Source organism: Ursus americanus, chromosome 2, assembly GCF_024610735.1.
Source record: "Ursus americanus isolate L20-20 chromosome 2, mUrsAme1.1.p, whole genome shotgun sequence".
Lineage (NCBI taxonomy): Eukaryota > Metazoa > Chordata > Mammalia > Carnivora > Ursidae > Ursus > Ursus americanus.
Window position 1 is genome coordinate 75071483 of NC_142128.1, and position 25086 is coordinate 75096568.

The 25086-nt window shown below is 42.5% G+C and overlaps 1 long non-coding RNA gene across 1 annotated transcript in view; it reads right to left on the minus strand.

Annotated features, from left to right (window-relative positions):
• Nucleotides 1-3104: 3104 nt before the first annotated feature.
• LOC148110658 (uncharacterized) overlaps nucleotides 3105-25086 on the minus strand; it is a 48944-nt gene continuing 26962 nt past the window's right edge. The window contains exon 3 of the long non-coding RNA XR_015726476.1: nucleotides 3105-3217. This is a non-coding gene — a long non-coding RNA (uncharacterized LOC148110658). The remainder of the gene's footprint in view (nucleotides 3218-25086) is intronic.

The window sequence follows — 25086 nt, forward strand, 5'->3', positions numbered from 1 at the left end:
AAAGCAGGTGAGTAGGCCCTCCGCTGAGCTCACTGAATCAGAACCACAGTGGGTGAGCCTGACTTTCTGTATTTATAACAGGATCCCAGAACGAGTCTAACGAATCTCTACAAATCAAGGGCCAGTGCTTTGGCTGCAAGCTCTTTCCACCTGTTACATTGAGAACACTAACCTTTCCCGATTATAATGTAGAAATAACGGTGACATCTCCCTTCTGAAAACCAACACATAATGATGACGGCAATGCTTCACTTAATATTTTTCATTTTTCCAAGGCTTCGGACCTTCTTGGAGAACAAGTTTGGAGCAGGAGTTAGAACTCAGGATTTCTTTGTCCAGCTTGGCTGCAAAGCCACCTGTGATCTGGGTCAGACCTCAGTTCATCAGGTCGCCCAATTAGTCTGTACCGGCCGCATAAACCCGAGGCTGACAAGTCTCAGGTGAAAGGTTCTTAGAAGCAACACAAAAACCTTCCTTCCCTCTGCAAGGAATTCTCCATCCCGGGGATGTTATTTCTACCCAAGCAACACAAATTAACTAGCTGCCACTAATGACCTCCAGACCAGCACAAACTCATTTCCCCTTGAAATTAACCTTCTATTCTGAATCTAAACAATGTCTAATTAGCCCCAAGCACTGGTGAGCTTACTGGAAGAGAAGACGGTAGGAAATTAAAGCAAGGGGATAGCTCTACTGGTGGGGGGAAGGAGAAGAAATAGCAAAAAACCATCCTCCAATTATCCTCCTTCTAACCTCCACCCCTGGTTCCTTATCCTACATCTTCATCTGTCTTCCTTTCTATAAACCTTGTAAAGGAGTCTGCTTTTCAGACAAATATTTTTGCCATCTCATTTGACACTGAGAAGGCAGGAAAAATATTGCCCATCACGATAAATATCAGTATAATATTCCAATTTTCCAGCATTTGACAGCAATCAAGGGAAGAGTAATGTGTTCCCCCTGTGACTAAATCATTTAGAGACCAAGGTATTCTGTCTCATTCTCATTAGGAAAAAAAATATTCCAATAATCTCATTATCCCAGTGTGAATAACAGTAAAAAAGCACCAAGACTAATGACTTCTTCCTCGCTTGCCTCTGCAGATACCAGCCGGGCTGTGCTTTTAGGGGACATGCCATGGTAATGGGGTCTCCTTTAGCAGCGATCCGGCAGCATCTGCCGCGATGAAAGTCTTGCCACCCACGTCCTGCTTTGTCTGCAGCAAGGCTCACTCACATCCCTGGACTCCAAAGACTCTTTTTATGTACTTTTTTAAAAAACTAACTCCAATGGAAAAAGAATGTGTCATGGCATGTTAAACTTTATGGAACTTCTTCTGGAGAATAACATAATTTCACGGCACATTACTCTGAAATGACCTAGTACTTGAACAATTAATTTTTAAGGGGTAGCATTGACTTCCCCTTGCTGTATTTAACCCATATCCGAAAATGTCAACAATGCCAAGGGTTGGACAATGAGTTGGGAGAAGAGCTCAAGCCTGAAAATTATTCCCCATCTACCGTGTTTGCTTTTTATCCGACATACTGCTACCCTCTTTGGTTCAAAATGAAAGAAGAAAGAAAGAGCAGTTGCTCTAATTAGGGGCACTTCATATGCAGGGCAGCCCGGCAGAAAAACAGGAGAGTCTAGGAGACATAACCTCTGCTTCTTGCCTTAGCCACAAATGTAATGTGTAACCTTGAGCAAACTTCTCCTCTGTGGGCTTAGGTGTGGAAAGGAGAGACCTTGTTATGCCCCTACAAGGAATTCTATAGTGGTAAGTGAATAGATTTATAATGTGTCCTCTGACTTCTTAGGAATAAAAGCTCAGAATTTCTCTTATTTTTGTTGTTGTTGTTGTTGTTGTCCTTTCTATACCCTATTTTTGTTCTACCTACTTGCTTTCCCCACCTCCCTTCCTACACCCACTCCCCCTCCACATACACACAGATAAGCAGAGAATTGGTATGCAAAAGCATCTTCCTAAGACTCACATGAGACTATTTAAATTCATAGAAAAAAGCCATGGTAGGGTAGAGTTGGAAAGAATCTTATAAAACCTCCATATGAGTTCCTTCACTCTGGGAAATAAAAAGACTCAGAGAGAAAAGATTTTTTTCTCAAGGTCACAGAGTTGCTTATTGGTGAAGTCACCAGTTCTTAATCCAACACTCTGCCCTCTTGACCAAGCTAGTGACACAATGATTGTTTCTGTTCTACCAAGCCCAGAGTTCATGAAGGCAACACCGGACGTACATATACAAGCATCAGAACAAAGGGGTTTTAGGGTTTGAGAAAAGCTTCACGAATCACTGAGGTGGACCCACTAGGTGGGTGACCAGACATCTAGGTTTGCCTGGGGCTGAGACATGGGGTTTAAAACCAGGAGAGTCCCAGGCATACTGGGATCTGCTATTCATCCTAAATAACCCCCAAATGATGCTTAATTTTATTCCCCAACCCTCAGCATCCTGGCATGAATCTTCAGCACAAGGACATTGATGACATTGTCACTTAGCCAATTGAGTTGCTGGAACTCAACCTGTAACTACGCACCTGTATTCCGCCCTTTGGGGCCCCACTGAACAAGAAGATGGATCTGTAGGCAGCTGCACACAGCCGTCCTCATACACACCCTCTCTCCAGGAATCTGAGAAGATATTAAGATTAAAAGCTAGATGGACACAGCAAAATATTCTAAACATTTTTTTTCTCTCTCTCTCTGCCAGTCTTTGATGAAAACAATCTTGTCTTTCTTCTTGGCTACTCATAGGAAGCATTATTAAGTGACCATAGAACAAGATTTTTTGCTTTGTTTTGCTTTTTACTTATCTGAAATTCCAAAGTGCCTGATCCCATTCTGAAGCAGTATTCCTCTCTGGGGCTGGCCTTAAGGTGATCAGAAAGCATGAGGACATGGATTTCTGAGGCAGTAGAATGACAGAATCTGTGGTTTTTTGTAAATCTTTCTGGGACCCAGATGACTTTTCCAACCATATATATCTGATAGGGCAAGAAAGAACCCCCCTACCCCCACAAGGATGATTTTCTCTAGTACTCTGATCGGATGGGTGACTGCTACAAACTCACCAGTTACTATTCCCTTGGAAATTGTCTTGATCGGCCATTAGTTCTGTTCAAGGGATTGGCGATTACCTTCTTCCCATAGGTCAATGACCATTTGGGTGACTTTCCAGAGCATAAAGACAGGTAGCTGAGTCCACAAAAAAAAGGGGGGGGGAGAAAACAAAATTTTCAGTTGATCCTTCTCTACTCCTAATCTTCAACTTTTCCCTACATGCTTCTCACTATTACAGGGAGATGTCTTTCAACTGCCCTTCAGCTACCCAAAGTGTCCCCACTCTCTGATTACATATTTTCTTTCTCCAAAATGCCATGTGCTCCAAGTAACCACCACCACCACCCCCCCAAAAAAAAAAAAAAAAAAAGTTTGATTAAAAAGGAAAAAAAAAGATTCTCTCAGTTTGTGATTCTGCAGTTTGTTCAAAAGAAAGCAATTTAATTATCTGATTAAAGAAATTCCTGCTAAGGTGAGAATAGGAGGTTTAACGTTCATAAAGGTTTTGTCTTAAAGGAGGAGCTCCTGGACCATACAGCGAGGTCCCTCATGGTTGTCCAAAACATATGGGGAGAATAGGGGTCTTCCCTAGGCTTTGCCTACTCTGGCCAACTGCCCCCCTTTCTGTCTTGCCCCATTGAAACCTTCCCATTTACATATTGAGGTAGGATGGAAGCAGGCAACACATTTGGCTGATTCTTTCAAAATAATAATCATTGTTACATACAACCTATTTATTTGTAGAATAACCTATATATTTGTAGAATAACCTTCAGTTATTCTGTTCGACATTTCCTCAGAAATGATGCTGTATGCTTCTAAATGAAACATATCAGGAAGCATACCATCTCTATTTGTCCTATTACTGGTGATGTTAACTTATATCTCTTGATTAAAATGGAGTCTGCTAAAAAAGACTCCACTGTAAATTACTAAGTAAATGTACTTATTAATTAATAAGCAACTTGTGGGAAAATGCTTTAACAGTACATAAATATCTAGTTCCTATTCAAACTTTTACCCACAATTTTAATATCTACTGATGATTCTTGTTTGAATAATTTCATATTATGATAGCACTGAAGTGTTGATTTTTCTAATGCCTATAGTACTTCTACATTTATTAGTTGTCATCCTACCATAAGATAGAGCTTCCCTTTCTCTTCCATCAATTCATTAATTTATATTAATATAAAAAAACACCCGATTCTTATTTTATCCAATGGATCATAACCTGTTACTATCACTATTTATTGTGATGTTCAAATTGCCGGATTTGGCTAGCAGGAGTTCACATAAGCATGCTCTTATATGCTTCTGTTTTATCTTCCAACATTCTCAGAGTATTTTCTTGCTTTCTGATGCATGAAATATTGCATATTTACCTTGAACTTTCCCTGACCCAGTCCAAGAATCAACGATTTCTTCAAGAAGTTATGGTTTCTTTTAGTGGATAATAGTATTTAGAAAGCAAAATCTAGGTATGTTTATTGTTCCTGGAATATCATTGATTCTAGGTCCTCTCAATGGGCAAAACTAGAAAATATATTTATGTATATACCCACAACATCTGTATTTATTTCTAGTTCCATATCTATATGTTTATCTATATACCGATTGTTAGATAGATAGATGATAGATAGATAGATGATAGATAGATAGATAAATGTAAAACCATGAGCTCACACCAATACCTCCCATCCTAACCCAATACCAAAGGGTTTATTATGGCCTTTCCTCTTTCTATATTTATAACTCTAATAGTCAGACACTCATTCCCACTATTCTCAAAATATTTGCTTTTTGCTCAATCTCCCTGCATTTAATCAATATCAGGTTCTCTCCCCGACTACAGCCACACAAACTGCCTCACCGGCCTTGGTCCTGCAAGACCCCCCCAAACCAAACTCTTATCCCTGGTCCCACAGGATCCACCAGACAACTGGGAAATTCTTCACGCTCAGCCAACAATGCTAAAATTGTTATGTTGACAGCCAATGGCCCATTAGAGAAGTTTAAAGAAAATATAAAGATCTCTTATATTTACTCACAGTTTTACCCTTTATGGTGCTCTGCATTCCTTTCTGAAAAACCAGACTTCTATCTGGTATAAGAATATCCTCTCTAGGGGCGCCTGGGTGGCACAGCGTAGTTAAGCGTCTGCCTTCGGCTCAGGGCATGATCCCGGCTATGGGATCGAGCCCCATATCAGGCTCCTCCGCTATGAGCCTGCTTCTTCCTCTCCCACTCCCCCTGCTTGTGTACCCTCTCTCGCTGGCTGTCTCTATCTCTGTCGAATAAATAAATAAACATCTTTAAAAAAAAAAAAAAGAATATCCTCTCTCATTTTCATAGTTCAGGTCTTCTGAAGAGGAATTATTTCTGCTCTATTCTGCCTGAAAAAAAGCACAGATAATCTTCCTGTATCTAGAATCTAAGGTTGACGATTTTTGTTTTATCTTGTTAAATCTTTCAGCGCTTTAAAAATGTACCCATTGTCTTCTCCCCTCATTATTTCTGATAAGCTTTGCCCTTCATTATTTCTGATAAGAATTCAGTCATAATTATTATTGTCCCACATCCCATGAGTCTTTTATCCAGCTGCTTTTAAGACTTAATTTTTATATTTAGTGTTTATCAATTTGATTATGAGATATTTAAGTATTATTTTCTTTCTGTTTATCATTCTTGGGGTTTGCTGAGCTCTTAGGAACAGTGAATTGATGTCTTTCATCACCTTTGAAAACTTCCAGACCATTATCTATTCACATATTTCTTCCGCCCTGTTCTCTCTCCCTCCTCTACTTCTGAGATTCTGATTACATATGTTCTTGACCTTTTGGGATTGTTTCAAAGGTCTCAGGCACTCTGCGTGGTTTTTTCTATTGTCTTTTTCTCTTTGATTCTTGGTTTGGATAATTACATTAACCAATATTCCAATCCACGGATACTTTCTCCCACGGTACCCGGATTGCTAATGGAGCCATTGAATGAAGTCTTTATCTCCAATATAAACTCCTCATTTCTGATACTTTCATGTAGTTCTTTTTTATACTTTTCATTTTTCTGTCAAAATCCTGAATATATTTATAATGATTCATTTAAAGCCCTTATCTGGACTGTCTGGGTCTCCATTTGCCTCTTCCTATAAGACTTCACATATTCTTGCCTCTTCTCATGTTTTGTAATTTTTATTGCTTACAGGATATCATGTATAAAAGAGCGATAGATACTAAAGAAATAATATTAATCCCCAGAAAAAGCCATCCCTCTTCCTGGACCAGCTGGTTTGTGGATAGAGTGAGGTACTGAGCTGGATCTGGGCTTTTTTACAATTTTAGTTATAGTCACCTTACCAATTGTTTGAAATATTGTGAAGGCAGGATCAGGTCTGTTGGAGATTTTATTTATTTTTAAAGATTTTATTTATTTATTAGAGAGAGATAATGAGAGCAAGCACAAGTGGGGAGGAGAGGGAGAAGCAGACTCCCTGCAGGTCTGTTGGGATCCATGTACCGGTGACGATCTGGACATCTCTCCAGGTACTATCTTTTCGAATTGTGGGATATTCCACTCCTTTATTGCCTAGATGTCAGATTTTTGGGTCACCGGAGAGTTTTCCTTGCTTTCCAGTTCTGATGCTGGCTCTCTGTGCCTTGGAAGGGCTAGCTGTTCTGCAGGCCCATCCCTGGCATTTACTGGGCCACTAAACTGTACTTAGTAAAGCTCCAGTGAAACTTAAAGGCATTTCTGTCACATCCTGCACTTATGTCCTGCTGGTCCCTGCCTTACTCTTAGAAAAGACCTTTTGCACCCAGGGGTAAATCTCTCTCAGTTCTTCTGCCCTGCTCCCCCACTCCCCAACTTTTGGCACACTACCCAGGTGTGGTACGGTGATGTGGAGAAAGTCCACGGAAAAGAGTTGGTGGGTGTGTGCAGAATCGTTTTGTGACGGAGACTCTTCAAAATTCTGGCCCATCATGCCAGTCCATATGCAGTCATGAAACATTCATTAAGAGACTGGCTTCTCATTACCCTTTTTATGGGGGGGTATATGTCCTTTGCCACTATGTCTCCAGCATGTAAAGCATTTGTGAGACTCTTTCCTCTTAGAAAGGGCTCATCTCTTTCTGGATTTAGTTCATTTAGGTTTCTTTAAATCCTCAGATCTCAGATGGATTAAAAAAAAAAAACAGTATAATTTTACAGTTTATCTGGATTGTCTTCATTGCTAGGCTGAATATAACTGTCTCCTGCATCAGACCTATCTTTGATAGTTGCCCCCCCGCCCCCGATTTCTACCACTCTAATCTTATCGACTTCTCTGGCTTTTTATTCTCTTTCTTTGTCTGAATCCTCTTCAAATCGAGCCTTGAAAAAAAAACATAACTTGTGGGATCTATTCAAACTGCAAACTGAATTTTGGTACTATGCTATTTATTTATACCTTTTTATTGGGAGATCTCTTTCCCAAGTCCCTGGATTTATTTAAAAAAAGGGGGGGGGCGCCTGGGTGGCACAGCGGTTAAGCGTCTGCCTTCGGCTCAGGGCGTGATCCTGGCGTTATGGGATCGAGCCCCACATCAGGCTCCTCCGCTGGGAGCCTGCTTCTTCCTCTCCCACCCCCCCTGCTTGTGTTCCCTCTCTCGCTGGCTGTCTCTATCTGTGTTAAATAAATAAATAAAATCTAAAAAAAAAAAAAAAAAAGACAGTCAGTCTTGGGAAACAAATCAAACAGAAGACTGATTTAAGTCATAGAGTCTCAATTTGGAACTTAGGAATTCCAAGTTAAATAAGTTAATTGGCATTTCGATCTTCATTCAAAGGTATAACAATCCCTTTCCCTTCCCCCCACCTCCACTCCCCAAATAGCGCAGGATTGAAAGCAGATCTACTGTTTTCAAGAAAGAAGGTGAGGTTCACTTTCTCTCTCTTTCTTTGTCACCTCCTCCTAATTGCTATTTTTAAACTTCCCGCAGTCTAATTGGGGATAGAATGACAAAAGAAGGGAAGAGGAATGAGGAGGCTCTGCCCTGCCTAGTACTGTCTTAAGGACATTCTGTTGTCTCCAGACTTGACAGGAATGTAAAGCCCACTCTTTCTCTCATGAGCAAATTAGTGAGTGTTTTGCAGGACCCCCTACCAAAGCCTCCAACTAGAACTCTCTCGGTCTTCTGGTCGAGACAACTTTTTAAATGACACCATGTGAACATCTTATCATGAGGTCCCTAGGATCATGTACTTTGGACACACCATTAGAAGAAAATGCAATTATTTCTCACTGTGCTGCTACCACAGGCCGGTTCAGCTGGCCCCTCCCCCACGTTATGATTCCTAAGGCATGTGCTGGATGCCAGGCGATTGACCCTGGACTCCAAATACAAGATTTGCATACCAAGTTCTCCAAAAGATCTTCTCTTAGGCTCTTCCCAACAGACCTGAGTGAGAAACAATAGGAATCCCGGAATAGACTTTCGTCAAAGAAGTCCTCATTATAAATTCTTCTCCCAATTTCTACAGATTCTTTCATATTCTCCTTGTTGACATGAGAGCGAGCAAAACGTCCTCAGACACCTACTTTTACATTACTGTCTGGTAATCTAGTACCTAACATGTCGTTTCCATATCTATGTTTTCTCATCTCGGGGAAAATTTCTAGTATAACCTCTCGTTCCATCTCCCTGTCCTCACCCACTGAATATTGGAATTCGACGGATTTCTGTCCTTGAGCCAATTATTGTTTCTACTCAATACTAGTCTTCTTTGAGCAGTTTCCCACTCGCGTCGTAACAATGATGGACACGCAAATCCCTGCGAAATCCTTATGTCCAGTTCCATGCCCTCACCTGAGTCTCTGCGTCCTAATTCCAACTATGTACTGAATACTAACATTGTGGAGGCTCAGTGGGAACTTGCCATTTAATAAGTCCCAAAGCAAACTTACCATTTCTTCGTTCTAACTTGCACACAGATGACTTGAGTTCTGCTCATCAGTCTCCTTGGAACGCCCTTGCCTCCCCCCACATATTCCATTTCTTTCTATGCATTAAGAAAGCTACGCAGCTTCTAGCATAGATGTCAACTTCTCATTTCCCACACCCAGAAAAATTGATTGCTTCTCTTCTGGATGCCTCGGATTTTCCTTCCCTCTCTGAATGGCATTGCCTTCTATATATTCACACATGCACCTGTCTCTGTCTTCATACCGTGGGAGTTCCTCAGAGGCAAGGGCCGTATCACACTTATCTCTCTATTCCCTATTGTCCAGGGCAGTCCTGGTGCAAAATGGGCTCTCATCAAATGTTGGTTTTATGTTAATTTTGGCTTCTATACATAGCGTCATTTGATTCTTACGACATATCAGAAAAAAATTTTGAGTATCCCCAAATTCCAGACAGGAAAATTATGGTTCAAATATGTTAAGTCACTGGGAGCAAGGTCTCACAGGTAGGAAAGAAGTGGAGTCAGCTCTTTTAAACTATGTATTTTACTCACAGCCAAGTATTCCTCTTTTCTAGGGTGTTTGCTTTCATTCCAACCTCACAGTGTCTGGCCTTTCAAGCATCACCAAGATTATTCAATACCTAAGATTCTACTGTACATTTTTAGATAAAAGATTTATGAGGACTCTACCTCTATTCTTCTGTCCCCTCCCAATTCCTTACAAAGGACAGGCCTAAAATACAGCAATCAATTCATTTGACTAATTGATATATCATAGGCTTTCTGTTTTGTTTCCTCATGATATCCATATAAACTGTTTATAATCCTAGTACAATGCCACCTCTATGCTTCTCTGCCTCTTTTGTTTACACAAGCAAGCCATCTACAACTTGGCCTGCAGTTAAAAGGGCTTTACAGAGCCATATATCTCCCCGAGAGCCAGCGGTGGGAGATGCTCCGGGCTGTTTGCTTCCCAGCCGTGGCCTATGATTCATGGGTAGGTATTATAAAAAGAGACTGAGTTTGGTCTTACTGAATTTTTTGATTCTGACAAAGATTTTCCTCAGCTTTGCCAGGTCATATCGTTGGCACATGTCTTAGCAGAACCTGAGGCAGAGCGCGCACACAGGTAATTTATTCTGGGAAGTGATTCTAGGGAACAGTAGTCAGAGAGCAGAGAGCATAAAATTAGGAAGGGATAAGAGCCAGCGTGAGGGTATGTCATCGAGCTGGTCACTCCTGTGGGAAGCCACTTCCACTAGGACACTGTGAGGAACGGGTATAGAATACACTTCAGAAACATCCACCTCAGAGAAAGAAGTGGGGAGATTCATCACAAGCTCCCATTTCCAGCTCGTCAAAGATTGTTCCATGGAATATTAACTTTCACTCACTTCTAAGGTGTGTATGCTGCCAATTACTTTCTGCAGCAGCCCCCCGGTGGTGTCGCACGATCCTGAGGTAGAAGGGAAGCAAGGGGATCTTTGGTGGTGCCTGTGTGAAGCTGGCTGCCCTAGCAACAGCTGGGGTAAAGAGAGGGCTGCAGGGACTGGGGACGGTGCACGTGACGGGTCCTGTGTAACACGTGTCTAAACTGGACATCCCAGCTCCGCTGACAGGCTGAGCCAGAGTTCCCTTTAGAAGAAAGTGGAAAGCAGGGAAGGGAGTCAGGATGCATGTCAGGGAGTGTGAGAGCTTCTCAGAAGCCATACCATCAGGCCAGTGCCATTGACAGTCGGAGTCAAAGGGCGCAAAGAGCTGTCACAGAACTGCCAGCAGAGCAGACAGATGGAGAGAGCCGTGCCTTGGATTCAGCAGGTCACCTCCTCCAGGATTCTCTGAGTTCTGCTTTGTCCTCCGCTGCTGGCCCACATGCCTGAGAGGCCGGGGTCTAGACAGACATCCACACGGTCCTCCGAGAAGTCGGGTACTCCGGGGATCAGCCTACCCCGTCTCCCACTAGCTTTCCTCAGCAAAGTCAGTCCAGGTAAATTTAAGAAGGCAATACTGTCCTCCACGATCTCTGCGTCCAGCTGACATTCTCCTTTAAATTCTTATCTGCCACCCACACAGGGGACCCGTGCCTCCTGCGCTCCCCTGTCATTCCTGCCCAGCACTGTGGTGTCCTCCGGCGGTCCCTTGGCTTTATTACAGGCAAACTCCAGGACTTGGCCTGCCTCTCTCCCCAACCCCTTTCATAACCTTTCTCGTGTGTTGTTTGAACTTATGGTACAGCAAACAACGCCCCTCCCCACCTGCCCACCCTGCAAAACGTTCATGCCTTACATCCCGGGACCTGGGGATACATCGTATTACATGGCAAGGGGACTTTGTGGATGTAATTGTTGCAAACCTTAAAACAGGGAGCCTATCCTGGATTATTCACGCAGGCCCGGTCTAAGCTAAAGAAATTTGTCCAACTGGAGTGAGTCAGAGATATGACAAAGGGAAGCAAGAAAGATGAGACAGGAGACTGAAATATGCAAAGGACTTGACCCGCCATTGCGGCTTTGATGAGGGAGGGGGCCATGAGCCAAGGAAAGCAAGCAGCCTCTAAAAGCTAACCAACAACCAGCAAGGAAATGAGGACTTCAGTCCTATAACCGCTAGGAATTGGATTCTGCCAACAACCCATGTGGGCCTGGAAGCAAATTCTTCCCCAGAGCCTCCAGTAAGGAACTCAGCCCTGCAGACATCTTGATTTTAGAACCTGCAAGAGCCATTTCTGACTCCTGAGCTAAAGGCACTGTAAGATAATAAATTTCTGTCATACAAAGCAGCTAATTTGTGGTAATTTATTACATCAGCAATAGAAAACTAGCTCCAAGCCTTAAGTGCTTCAAAAGTAACTGCTTTGTTTGTCCTTAATAAGCGGATTGATTCAAAGTGCTTTATATTGGCTATCTTGCCCTTCTCAGGAGAGGGTGCATTTTCAAACTTAGAAGCAGTATGGAAAAAATAGAAGATTCTGAGACATGGGTACTCATCCCAAAGCGGGCCTTCTCTCCGCCATCAAACTTAAAATCTCCAGATTAACATTATCAACATGAAGATGAAGAGCAAAAGTCTTTTAAGTATCCCCAGTCCGTACAACTAACATCGTCTCAACTGGCCATCTGCCCTCCACCCCATTGCTTGGGATCCTGAGAAATAGGCCATAGGGCTGCTCCAGGTAGTTGTACACCCTGCACCCTGACATTCTCCTGTCCCAAAGATCTAGACTGGGCAGGATTGTACTTCCTGCTTCTTGACCTCCTGATTCCCCCTTGTTCTTTTTTTCCTTCTTCTGGCCCTTCCATAATTCTCTTAGACCTTGCAAGGCACTTCCCCAACAGATGACAGGGAGTGTTCAAAACTTCATTCTGTCAGCAAAAGTGGAGAAAGGAAGCTAGGGAGCATGAGAAATCCCGTAACAATCTACTTCTCCCATCAAAGGATTCCTGATCCAGAAAAGGAGGCAAAGGAGGGGAATTACTCCGTGCTGTCCTCTTCGGATCATTTTGTTCATGACCCCACTTAAGCCCCTCTCTGAGATTATGGAGAGAAAAGAGAGGGGAAGAAATGATGGATGTGACCAATACCAGCAAAGCAAAATAAGAACAATGGCAACTGGGCTCCAATTATGCACCCCTTAATGGATATGGTAAAATATCCTCCACGAGTAATTATAATATGTGCTTAAATTGAGTGTTTCTCCATTATTACAGAATCTTATTTTGATTGGTGAAAATGCCCCTCCACCAAAACCCTTATATAATCGTCCTCCCTGGTAAACCCCTTTCCTCCTGCACACCTTTCATAGTGCTTTAGGTAGCTGTAGTCGCTTCTCTGTCTGACATTTCACCTTCCACCCATATCTTCAAATTGAGTAGTTAGTCTTTATCATTTTGCATGGTTTTAGCTTATGTGTCTCGTCCAAGTTTTCTTCATATGACAGCCTGGTCTTAAGTCTGGATACTATTTGCATCTGGGTTTCATTTACACTTCTGATCCATATTTCTAGGTTATACCCTACTCCAATACACCACCTTTCTACATCAGTTCAAACTCATATCAACTCTTTCGTCTGATTTCAACATAAACCACTCTATATTGTCACTTTGGTCCCTCAGGCAGAATGTGAAAATTTGATACCATTCTCTCTTGCCAGAGAGATTTGCTTTATAAAAGATAAAATATAAAGGAAGCAACCAACAGATGCTAAAATTAGGGGACAAAAGATTATGGAGAAACAGGAAAAGTATCTCCCCCAAAATAATCTCAATCAGTCATGAGAACACATCAGACAAACCCAAATCAAAAGACATTGTGCAAAATACGTGACCAGAAGTATTCAAAAATGTCTTGGTAGCAAAAGATAAGGCAAAACAGGACTGTCAAAAACTAGAGGAGACTAAAGAGACAGGAAACTAAATGCAACAAGACATTCTGGATTGGGTCCTGGAACAGAAGGAGGAAATCAGAGCAAAAACTGGTGAAATCAGAATAAAATTTGTAGCTTAGCTAATACTATTGTACCAACACTAACTTCTTACTTTTGATCGCTGGAATATGATTACAAGACAATATTAACAGTAAGGGAATTTGGGCTAAAGGTGGAAGGAAATTCTCTGTACTATTGTCAACTCTGTAAGTCTAAACCTAACTCTGTTACGAGTTACCCGTATGACCTGCAAACATTAAACCCTTTGACTCTCTGTTTATTCATCTTTAAAAAGAAAACTTTTAGATCAAATGATCCCCAAGGGTCCAAACTGAAACTAAGAGAGAAGGAATATAAACAAACAAAAACAAGAAAATGATAAATGTCTGAAATCTGTAAGACAAATCTTTTGCATATAATATTTGTCTTCCAAAGAATCGTGTATGACGTGAGGAACATTTCAGCAAGATAATGAGTAAAACAGCACAGATAGTAAGCATTCAATAAATGTCATGGTTTGTGACTCAGCAAAGAGATTTAGCCTGGAAAGTAGAAAGGCTTTATCTTGGATCCAGACCTTCCAGACTCCTAATGTGGTTCAAAGAGGAGTAATAAATTAGGAGATGTCTGAAAAATAAAAAAAGAATTGACATCTCACAAGAGACAATTTAGATCTGAGAAAGAGGTAGAGAACTGGAATGTCAATAGTGACCCAAGAATAGAAAGATGAGAGAGAAAGAGAGAGAATAGAAAAATCCTTAGCACAGTAAAATCTGAGGGTAGAAAGAATGATTTAGGTGTGTGAAGGAGTCATTTGCAATCCTGTGCCTACAGAACCATACCTCTAGCTGGACTAGCCAACCGAGATCAGGATCACAAGACCTCTCCCCCTACCCTCTGTCAGGATCAAAACCAGCCAAACGGGTCAGACTGCAGGGGCTGTATGCACGCTGCTTCCCTGTGTGCCTCTGAATAAACCAGTAGAGACTAAGCAGGCTCTGACTTTGCTGCCAACAATTCTGAGGCTAAATGGTTTTGCAAATGGGCTTTTTGGATTGGTAGAAAAGATGTATTGACACATCTTTGAACAAAAAAGCAATCAAGGACAACTTGAAAACATATAGGAGACATCTGCTTCTAGTAATGACACTAGGTCATTCATTGTCCAGTGGAAAACAAATAAAATACTGGATGCATTTTTCTTTAGTATTTTCTTTAAAGTATCAAAGAGCTGAGACAGTGACATCACCAAGATGGTGGAGTAGGTGACCCCAGACTCCGTCCGCCAACAGAATCAACAATTAGACAGCTATCCTTGACTAAAAATAGCCCTGGGAGAGCTCAGGAGTCCAGTGAAGAAGCTTCCACAACACAGCAAAACAAAATAGCTGAAAATACCACACAAAAAAGGTAGAAAGAAAAATTTCATTTTGCCTACATCAGTCCGTCCCCCAGGCCAGTCCTGCTCAGCACCAACAGGGAACGCCTCAGGTCAAGAGTTTCCCTCGCCAGTAACGGGAAAGTGAGGTGAGCAGCCACTTACGCCAACCTTTCAGGGCACTTCACAAAAGAACCTGCTTCAGTTTCATCCCACCCAGAGATGGAGAAGGGCTGAAGCATCTGGAGAAAGCTAGGAAGAAGACAGAAGGGCAGGGGTACAGATCAGCCAAGCAGTGGGAGCCAACGCAGTTCCCAGTCGCCTGCTGTCCACGAGACCCTGACAGGCTTTACTGCCGAAGGTGTCACAGCTCTTGTCCATACTGCAGGTAAGCCCAGCTTTCACTGAGGACCGGTCATGGGCCCCAGGTGTGAAAAGGATCCCAACAGCTTTCTCCCATGAAGACACCAACAGCCAGCACCGTCGTCCTGGAACCCCTGCAGACTTCACTGCTGAGGTTTTCTCCCCACATGTTGTCATGTTCCCCAAAACCTGCTGCTCGAGTCTCTTCCCACCCCCTTCCCTCCCCTCTCCGTGGAGCTGCGGATTCCCACAAGAGCAGTCAGCCCCGCATCTGCGGCAGCAGGCATGCAAGGCACCAACCTAGAAACTGGCAGCCGATTCTACTGCCATTTGCCTACTCCTGGCTAGCCCAGCAGCCACGGGGCTGCACGCAGAGAGCCAGGGCCCCCACAGCTGTTCATGGGCCCAGATAGATCCAACCCTGACTCTTGTCACTAGCCAGCACCCCTGGGCTCACTCCACCTAGCCCCCGCAGCTGTGCACCTGCATGCTGCCCTCCTGACTCCCCATCACCAGCTTCCATGGCCCCATTTGCCTTTGGTGAGAACCTAAAACAACATGAGTTCATGCTGACAGCCAGGACCCCCACAGCTGCAAGGAAGCCCACAGTTGGCCTGGTCCCCTACTGCCAGCTTTATCCCTCACCACGATGCGTATCTGTAGCTGGAGCCCTGCAACAGAACATATGCATACCCACTCTACCCACTCTGCCCACCACTGCTGCCTGCATTGATCCCTAGCCCCTGGATCCAGACATGCCGTTGAGGACCCCAAAAACCCCTGCAGCCACTGCGGAACCCCTGCAAGTCTTGCCAAGAACCACACAGTTGTTGGTATTGTGAACCCCAGTGGCCTGAACTGATGAGAAATCACACCCCTCCCACCTGGAGCCACCTTATGCCCCTGCACTTGATGCCCTGCACCCCTAAACTTGGGGTCACAACATGCTTCAGTGTGTCCCTGCTCACCCAGAAGTGTAGGTCCTTCTTAGTGAAGTCAGTCCATAAGGTCTAGAAGAGGTGACTGCTGCTTCAAATGAAGAGATACCTTTGCAAAGCTCTAGGGATCAAGAAAAATCAGGGCAACATGACACTACTAAAGGCACACAGTAAACTTCCAGTAACCGACCCCAAAGAAATGGAGAGACACAAATGGCATGAATTCAAAATAGTTGTTCTAAAAAAAAGTATCAAAGAACTGAAAGGAGTTATTACCGGGCTTAAAATAGAGAAAAAGTTGAGAACTCAGAAGAGTAAGTTGGGATTCCATGCTGCTTTGCCCCTGGGGGCATTTGACAATCAAGAGGAAATCACTGTAACACTAAGCTAAAGTTTTGATGGCTTTTCTAGGTAAAAAGGACAAACTGAAAACCCAAATCTTAACCAAGGTGGACAGTACTATAGAACAATGCCCCTTTGGCTGTGCTTGTGCGTGTGTGCGTGCACGCACGCGCGCACACACACACACACACCCAGCCAGCCAGGATATCAAAGTGCCACCCTCTCAGGATAGAGGCTCCTTAGAAATAAATCTCCCACATCCTGACAAGAGGTGGGGGAGGGGAGGATAAAATGGTGACCTGGGAGAGAAAAACAAACTCATTTTTTAACTAGAGGTAAGCCAAGTTTTGACAATCTGGTAGAAATTGCTCAAATGGTTGTGGTCAGGGTGGCCCAAAAATATCAAGTCTGGCTCTATTTTCTTCAGATACCTGAAAACGCAAACCGAAATCAACTCTGGAGGAAGGTATCTTCATCCAGGGCCTCTGAGAACCTAAACAAATAATTCTCAAGGCCCATGGGTGGCACAGAACAGTTTCAGTGACATGAGGGGAAAAGGTAGTAGGAATGAGAACCAACAGACAACAACAAGAAATAGAAACAGATCCTTAAGAACTTCAGAAACAAACCCATTGGAATTATGTTGGAAAACCACTAGACTTACTATTTAAGGACAATGAAAACGAAGGGGTTCAGAACAAGTATCCCTAAAATGTGTCACTTTTAAATGTGGACTATTTTGGGCTAAAGTCAATCAAGACCCATCAGACTCAAGAAACACTTATGCCTCTCCCTTAAACTGCCTAAAACAATTTAGATAAAGCACATGGCTCAGAAAGAGAGCTATTATCAAGAGATGATTTTTTATCTAAATGACCTATGTGTCTGGCAGAACGAATGTCTAATTTCCAAACAACTATCTCCTTTTCTTATCATCCTGTGAATCACTCTCTCCCCACTGAAGTCCCAGGCCTCTAATCCATTCCTTAACTAAAAATGGCATATAAGCCTCAATTTCACAGCTTGTCCTTGCATCTCATTGTGTTTGAGAGGCCCCTGTATGTAATTAAATTCATTTTCTCTTGTTAATATCTCTTATGTTAATATAATTATGAGACCAACCAAAGAACCTAGAAGGGTAAAAGAAAAAATGTTTCATCCCCACAACAAAAGTTAAAGTATCTGCTTTTAAAAATGACAGCATTAATAAAATATCTAGGAATAAATTTAGCTGAGGAGGTGAAAGACCTGTACTCTGAGGTCTTTCACCTATAGTCCCGGTACTATAAAACATTGTTGAAAAAAAAACTGAAGATACAAATAAATGGAAAGATATACCATGCTCATGGACTGAAAGAATTAATATTGTTATAATGTCCAGACTATGTAAAGCAATCTACAGATTCAATGCAATCCCCATCAAAATACCAATGGCATTTTTCACAGAACTAGAACAAAGAATACTAAAATTTGTATGGAACCATAAAAGACACCGAATAGCTGAAGCAATAGCTACAGAAAGGAGAACAAAGCTGGTGTTATCATGCTCACTGATTCCAGACTATACTATAAAGCTATAATAATTAAAATAGTATGGTACTGGCATAAAAATGGACACATAAATCAATGGAATAGGTATAGAGACCCCTGATAAACCCACACACATATGGTCAACAAGTCTATGACAAAAAAAGGCATAAATATACATTAGGAAAAGACAGTCTCTTTAATAGATGGTGCTGAGAACACCAGACAGCTACATGCAAAAGAATAAAACTGGGCCACTATCTCACACCAGATAACAAAAGTAAATTCAAAATGAATTAAAGACTTGAATGCAACACTGGAAACATAAAACTCCTAGAAGCAAACATCAGCAATAAGCACTTTGACGTCAGTCTTAGCAATATTTTTTTTGGACCAATCTCCTCAGGTAAGAGCAACAAAAGCTAAAAATAGACATGGGATTATATCAAGCTAAGAAGGTTTTACATAGTGAAGGAAACCATTAACAAAATAAAAAGGCAACCAATTGAATCGGAGAAGATATTTGTAAATCATATATCCAATAAAGAGTTGATATCCAAAATATATAAAGAACTCACACAACTCAATAACAAATATGAATAAATAAAACAGGCACCTGGGTGGCTCAGTTGGTTAAGCATCTGCTTTCAACTCAGGTCATGATCCCGGGGTCCTAGGATCCAGCCCTGCACCATGGGGCTTCTTGCTCAGCGGGGAGTCTGCTTCTCTCTCTGCCCCTCCCCCTGCTCATGTCTCTTTCTCTCTCTCAAATAAGTGAATAAAATCTTTAAAAACAGGAGCGCCTGGGTGGCACAGCGGTTGGGCGTCTGCCTTCGGCTCAGGGCGTGATCCCGGCGTTATGGGATTGAGCCCCACATCGGGCTCCTCCACTGTGAGCCTGCTTCTTCCTCTCCCACTCCCCCTGCTTGTGTTCCCTCTCTCGCTGGCTGTCTCTATCTCTGTCGAATAAATAAATAAAATCTTAAAAAAAAAAAAATTTTTTAAATAAATAAATAAATAAATAAATAAATAAAAACAAAGAATCTGATTAAAAAACGGGCTGCTGATTTAAATAGATATTTTCCAAAGAAGACATACAGATGGCCAACAGGCACACGGAAAATATGCTCAAAATCACTAATCATCAGGGAAAAGCAAATCAAAACCACAATGAGATACCACCTCACGCCTGTCAGATTAGCTAGTATCAAAAAGACAAAAAACGACAAGTGTTGGCAAGGATGTGGAGAAAAGGGAACCCTTCTGCACTGTTGGTGGGAATGTAAATTGGTGCAGCCCCGATGGAAAATAGTATGGCGTTTCCTCAAAAAATTAAAAAATTAAAGACCACATGATACAGTAATTTCACTTCTGGGTATTTATCTGAAAAAAATGAAAACCACCAATTCAAAAGAGATATATGTACCCCTATGTTTATTGCAGCATTATTTACAAAAGTCAAGCTATGGAAGCAACCCAAGTGTCCATCCGTAGATGAATGGGTAAAGATGTAGTATATACGTACGCTAGAATATTACTCAGCCATAAAATGATTGAAATCTTCTCAGTTTCAATAACATGGATGAACCTAGGGGGTATGACGCTAAGTGAAATAAGTCAGATCGAGAAAGACAAATAACCTATGACTTCATTTACATGTGGAATCTGGAAAACTAAGCAGAAATACCCATAGATACAGGAAACACACTGTTGGTTCACAGAAAAAGGAGGCCTTGGTGGAAACAGGCAACAGAAGTGAAGGCAACTAAGAGGTACAAATTTCCAGTTAACAAAATAAATAAGTCAGGGGTTATAATGTACTGCATTGGAGATATTGTCAATAATACTGTAATAACTTTGTATAGTGACTGATGGTCACTAGATGTATCATGGGGATTATTTCATAATGTATAAAAATATCAAATCACTATGATATACACCTGAAACTAACAGGACACTGTATGTCAGTTATACTTCAATTTTAAAAAACGACAGCATTTGAAGAAAAGTGTTTCAAAATCAGCACGTAAGAAGCTTGGAAGTCATGATTCCCATCACACACACACACACACACACACACACACGCACACACACGCACACATAGCTAAACAAGCTGAGAGTCAACAACCCTTCTTAGATCCATCAGAGAATTGAGGTCACAGAAGCAAACTGATGCCTCCAGAATTGGAGAGACAGACAGATAGAAAGAACCACCACTTAAAGGAGCAAAAACCTTTACAGAAACCGGTACTGGGGTAGCAAAACCTAAACTGTAACTGACAAATTGCTGGGTGCTCAGCAGACAAGTCTGAGAATTAAAGACTCCATGGGGCTCAGTATTTGCAGAGGTGTGGTGGTGGGAGAGGAGGAGGTGCACTGACACTTTTGTGAGTTTTACTTCCACCAACTGTACCCAGTTCTCATAGTGAGTATTGGAGAAAAATCTCCTCTGCTACCAGAGGAAAAGAGGAAAAGAAACCATTTAAAATATACAGAGCATTATGTTCTTGACAAGACCTGCCATTAAGAGAAAGTATTTTAACAGTGCCTCATCTACTAGATTTTTAAATAATCATATACTGAGACATAGAGCAAAAGGACAATTACAGAAAGCTACAGAATACATTCTCTGACAACAATGCAATTGAGCTAGAAATCAATAACAGAGAGATAGCTTGATAAATCCCTGTCAGGCAGTCAGGAAACATACTTTTAAATAGGTCAAAGAATAAAGCATAATGGAAGCTTTAAAATATTTTGAACTGAAAAATCACAAAATAATGTAAACACTGTGACCTGGAATGAAGCTAATAGAATGCATAGAAATTTACTGCCATAATTATTCACATTAGAAAAATAGAAAGATTGAAAATCAATGAACTACACAGCCTTCAAAAGAAATTAGAATGAAAACATCAAAATAAACCCAAATAACATAAAGGGAAAGAACTAATATAAGTAAGAGCTAAAATTTAATTTCAAACAAATATAAAAGAAGAATGATGTACTCTTTTGGAATGATAGCCAAGTCATTGTGCTAAGGAAGAATTAGAACTAAATGTTGCAGTCTGCTACCATTTGTGTAAAAGGGATATGGTTTATTTTGAGAATTTTCAGTGCTAATATCTAAGTTTTAAATAAAATGAAAGTTGCATTTTTTAAATTAAGTAAATAAAAATTTTAAATTAAAAATAAATGATCAGGGGCGCCTGGGTGGCACAGCGGTTAAGCGTCTGCCTTCAGCTCAGGGCGTGAACCCGGTGTTCTGGGATCGAGCCCCACATCAGGCTCCATGCTCTGCTGGGAGCCTACTTCTTCCTCTCCCACTCCCCGTGCTTGTGTTCCCTCCCTCGCTGGCTGTCTCTATCTCTGTCAAATAAATAAATAAAATCTTTAAAAATAAAAAAAAATTTTTTTAAATGATCAGTTGGAGCTCCCAAAAGAAAAGGAACAAGAGGGAAGGCAGACTGATCACTACCTTATTCAAATATAAGGAAGATGCCACTGTTGCTCATTTACTGATCTTAAATGACTGAAGGCACAATGCTAGTGGTGATGGAAGTGAAGGTGGTAGGGCTGGAAGTGGTAGCAGTAGTGGTAGCGCGGTGGTGAGGAAGGTGGAGGTGGAGGCAATCGTCAGGGCACTGAGTGTGAGGGTGGAAATGGAGGAGATGGTGGAGGCGATCATCAGGCATTGAGTGTGAAGGTGGAAATGGAGGAGATGGTGGAGGTGGAGGCAATCATCAGGGCCCTGAGTGTGAAGGTGGAAATGGAGGAGATGGTGGAGGTGGAGGTGATCGTCAGGGCACTGAGTGTGAGGGTGGAAATGGAGGAGATGGTTACAGTGATCATAGTGGCATTGAGTGTGAGGATGGAAATGGAGGAGATGGTGGAGGCGATCATCAGGGCACTGAGTGTGAGGGTGAAAATGGAGGAGATGGTGGAGGTGGAGGCGATCGTCAGGGCACTGAGTGTGAAGGTGGAAATGGAGGAGATGGTGGAGGTGGAGGCGATTGTCAGGGCACTGAGTGTGAGAGTGGAAATGGAGGAGATGGTGGAGGTGGAGGTGATCGTCAGGGCACTGAGTGTGAGGGTGGAAATGGAGGAGATGGGTGAAGCGATCATCAGGGCATTGAGTGTGAAAGTGGAAATGAAGGAGATGGTGGAGGTGATGGTGAAGTTGGTGCTGGAGGTAATGATAGTGTTCTGGCATGGGTTGAAAGGGCAAAGCTCTTCGTGCTGTTCCAACAAGATATAGGGATTCTATTTGCCAAACTTCCCGGACTAGCCTCATTCATCAAGATGAGACAATAGGAGAGCATTCTACCACATCACTCCAGTTAAAATCACCATGTGTTCTCTCTCTCTCTCCTCTTTCCTTTGTGCTCTGTTTTGGTGAGTAAAATTCAGTCTCCTCATTAGTTCCCAGCTGATGCAGAATTGTCATAAGCCTGAAGGGTAACCGATCATGTGGACGTTGGCCAGATAATATAAAGGGTGGGAGAAGAGGTGAACTATAACTTGTGATTGCTATTTGGACCAGAGAGCCAGAGAGCAGTTAGCAAAAGGGCAGTTATTCAGTTTATGTCTTGAGGAACATCTGCCATGTGTTTGTACAGGGCCGTGTACCTGGTGGCAGAAGGAAACCTGAGAATGAGTCTTTAGAAGTGAAGGCCAAGTCCCCGGGTGATGCTGCAGTGAGGACATGTGACCAAATTGCTGAGGAGGGAATAATTCGTAACCTCAGGAGAAAAGCCAAAGGCTTGCATAGGCCACAGGGGTTTTACTATTCCTTCTCCCCATCGGAGGCTCCAGGTCAGAGGTGAGGTGACTGAGTGAACTCTCTTCCCCAGAGAAGAGATTGCCTCCTGAAGAGAAACATTATCCCTGTATCTCCAGCCGGCAGCTTCAATTTCCCTCTAATCATGCTCCTTAATTGGCCCAAGCAGAGGGGGCTGATTGCTCAAAGACTTTAAAAATGCTGGATGAAAAGCAGAATCCTTAGAATAACATTTTATCCACATTCAGTCAGTCATTTTTCCCTGTATGCCTCCCACAATCCCACTTAGGCGACAACACAGGAGCTGTCTGATTACCTCACTGGGTTCTACTGCAGGCTCGAAAATTTCTCAAAATCAGATTGTCTTAATTTACTTTTACTTGGAGAGAAATGCCGAGATTGCATTCTTCATTATAGTATTAAGGGGAGAAATACAACCATAAGCCCTGAACAAACAACCGGAAGAAGGAAGGAAGGAAGGAAGGAAGGAAGGAAGGAAGGAAGGAAGGAAGGAAGGAAGGAGGGAAGGAGGGAAGGGAGGGAGGGAGGGAGGGAGGGAGGGAGGGAGGAAGGAAGGAAGGAAGGAAGGAAGGAAGGAAGGAAGGGAGCAAAGGAGGGAGGGAGGCAGGAGGGGGTTGGGGGGGAGGGAGGGAGGGAAAAGACCCAGAAAGTTGATGTCCCAAAAGTCTGGGACTTGCTGCCCTAGGAAAATACAATGGCCTGCATTTATCTGTGCTTTCACTTCCGAAGTTCTAGGTACCTGGGTCTAAAACAGATGATCCCCCTTCTGACAATATGGGCAATGGTAGCCTAATAGTACATCACAATGTCTACGTCATCCCCCCCACTTCATCTCATCACTAGGCCTTTTATCATTTCACATCATCACAACGGTGAGTACAATATAATATTTTGAGAGAGAGAGAGAGACCACATTCACATAACTTTTATGACAGCATAGTGTTATCATTGTTCTAGTTTATTATTAGTTGTTGCTGTTAATCTCTTACTGAACCTAATTTATAAATTAAACCTTGTATGTGTATGTATGAATAGCAAAAAACATAGTATATATAGGGTTGGGAACTATGTGAAGTTTCAGGGGTCGCCGGGGGGCTTGGAGCAGATCCCCTGTGCATAAGGGGAGATTCTGTGTTAGTCAAGAGGAACTTTTCTACCCCTTACTAGTGTGGGGGTAAAATGAGAACGTGTGAAAAGGCAAAACTGAAGAGGTCGGGTCTACACAGGACTAAGTTCTCTCGAAAGTCAAGGCGAGGGACGTTTGCCACTCCAAGAGCATTTTGTTATTATTAGCAGCATTATTGTTACTCCACCTCATTCCAGAGCCCTTCCTTAACATCAGGAAACTTCCTGAAAGTGACTTCTGTCTTCTTTGGTCCTTTCAGGACACTTGCAGCTGTCTTTGCATTATAAGGCACAGGCTAACAATACTATCATTTTCCCCTATTGAAATGCGCCTTCTCCCCACCCCCCAAAATAGACTAGAGGGATGATTGAGTAGGTCTGGGTACTTTGTGCTTCATATTTTCTTGCGGTAACTAGACAGCCCTTTTTTATTCTTATGATAACTGAAACATTTGGACAATCATTGTCCTACAGAGAAGCGGAGCTTGCGCGCTTGTAGCCCTCCAGCCCCTTTGGGAGCAAGATCCTTTTTAAAATAATGACTTCTCCAGCAGTTTATTACCAGCCTGGAGTCATTTTCACACCTCAGAAGTGAAGGCTTAATGAGCAGAGAAATTAAAGAGTAAAACTCTGCGAGTGTCTTCTTAAATGGTGGCATTTTGGCCGCTCAGGAGAAGATGGGCTTCCAAAGAGAAGTCACATCATGTTCCTCTTGTTCTTCGAATGACCTTTAGGTAATGAACCTCACCGGTGCCTCCTCCCGCCCCACAGCTCCAGCCCTTCTTTCCCGGCCTGGAGGAGCCGGCTCTCGGGAAGGTCAGGGGGTGCATATTGGAGTGGTACTGGCATAATGAGTTCATCTGGCACAATGCTGAGAACAACAATGGCTCCACGTACTCCCAGACCCTCCCCACCACAGCAACTCCCCATTCCAAGTTGCAAATTCTTAGGTATCTTTTAGAAACGCACTCTAGTATCACTTGTTCTTATAACGCTGTCCTAACCCTCCCAGTTAGTCGCTCCCTGTTCAGTGCTCTTCAGGATTCTTATGCCAATTATTTACACATACTATTATGACTATAGTGGATATAATCGTCCATTCACATGCCAGTCTTTCCCTGTAGCCCTGGAGTTCTGCAAGGACCGTGGCCAAGCCTTTTTCAT